We start from the raw sequence: 2070 nt of genomic DNA on the forward strand, positions 1-2070 counted from the left end.
TGGAGTGCAACGGCGCGATCTCGGCTCACCGCAACTTCCGCCTCCTGGGTTCAGGCAATTCTCCTGCCTCAGCCTCCCGAGTAGCTGGGACTACAGGCACGCACCACCATGCCCAGCTAATTTTTTTTTGTAGCTTTAGTAGAGACGGGGTTTCACCATGTTGACCAGGATGGTCTCGATCTCTTGACCTCGTGATCCACCTGCCTCGGCCTCCCAAAGTGCTGGGATTACAGGCTTGAGCCACCGCACCCAACCTTGAAAACTACTTTTAATGAAAATTTTCAAATATGTAAAAATAGGCTGGTGTTGTGGGCTCACACCTATAATCCCAGTACTTTGGGAGGCCAAGGCAGAAGGATCACTTAAGGCCAGGACTTCAAGACCCGCCTGGACAACAAAGCAAGCCCTCTGTCTCTACAAAACTAAAAATGAAAAACCTGGGGGCTGAGCACAGTGGCTCACGCCTGTAATCCCAGCACTTTAACAGGCTGAAGCAGGCGGATCACCTGAGATCAGTGAGACTGTATCACAAAAAAAAAAAAATTAGCTGGGCACAGTGATGGGTGCCTGTAGTCCTAGCTCCTCTGTGATCTCCCCATTGTACTCCAGTCTGGGTGACAGAGTAAGACCCTGTCTCAAAAAATAATAAAAGTAGAGAGAAGAGCCAGGTGTGGTGGCTCACGCCTGTAATCCCAGCACTTCGAGGGTCTGAGTCGGGTGGATTACCTGAGTTTGGGAGTTCGAGACCAGCCTGGCCAACATGGAGAAACCCCATCTCTACTAAAAATACAAAATGAACCAGGTGTGGTGGCTCATGCCTGTAATCCCAGCTACTCAGAAGGCTGAGGCATGAGAATTACTTGAAGCCGGGAGGTGGAGGTTATGGTGAGCTGAGATTGTGCCATTGCACTCCAGCCTGGACAACAAGAGCGAAACTCCATCTCAAAAAAAAAGTAGTCAGAAGATATAAGGAACTCCTGCCTCCCACCATCCGACTTCAGCGCTTACCAACTCAAGGTCAACCTGTCTCATCTCTACCTCACCTGCTCCCCACAGGCCCTGGAATATTTTGAAGCAAATCCCCGACATTACAGCAATTCATCTATAAAGCTGTAGTATGTTTTGCCAAAAGACAAGACTTTAAAAACATAACCACAAGCCAGGTGCGGTGGCTCATGGCTTTATTCCCAACTATTCAAGAGGCAGGAAGATCCTCTGAGCCAGGAGTTTGAGTCCATCCTAGGAGGCAACAGAGGAAGACACCACCTCTCATAAAAAAAAAATAAAAAAAAATAAAAAAATTTAAAATTTAAAACATAACCACAACACCATATTAGTCCTAAATATTTATTTATTAGTTTTTTTTTAGATGGAATTTTGCTCTCATCACCCAGCCTGAGTGCAATGGCACAATCTCGGCTCACTGCAACCTCTGCCTCCTAGGTTCAAGCGATTCTCCTGCCTCAGCCTCCCGAGTAGCTGGGATTACAGGCAACCGTCACCATGCCCACCTAATTTTTTGTATTTTTTTTTAGTAGAGACGGGGTTTCACCGTGTTGGCCAGGCCAGTCTCGAACTCCTGACCTCAGGTGATCCACCTGCCTTGGCCTCCCAAAGTTCTGGGATTGCAGGCGTGAGCCACCGCACCCGGCCCTAAAATTTTTAATAATTCCTCCATGTAGTCAAATATGCATTGTTCAAAAATATCCATTGTTCAAATTTCCCCAATATCTTTTCTTTTTTCCCAGTTGGGTTAAAATTTGGCTGCAAACAAGGTCTGCAGGTCACATCTATTTGCTGTCTCTGAAGACCCCCTTACTTTTCTTCATGTAATGCGTTTGTTAGGGAACCAGGCTGCTAGGAAGCATGAACCTGGGGGAATGCAGGAGGGGGAGAGAGGGGTCAGGAAGGGGAGGAGGATCGTGGCCAGAATAGACAGGCCATCCATGCTGGGGGACACAGGCAGGACGTGGAGGCCTGTCTCCCTGCCTGGGAGGGAATGCCAAGGCTGCTGAAGGATGGGGCCTGACCCTGAGCACCCCTCCTCCCCTCTGCATCCAGCTGCAAGAT

The sequence above is a fragment of the Cebus imitator genome, unplaced genomic scaffold, assembly GCF_001604975.1.
Source record: "Cebus imitator isolate Cc_AM_T3 unplaced genomic scaffold, Cebus_imitator-1.0 Scaffold757, whole genome shotgun sequence".
Lineage (NCBI taxonomy): Eukaryota > Metazoa > Chordata > Mammalia > Primates > Cebidae > Cebus > Cebus imitator.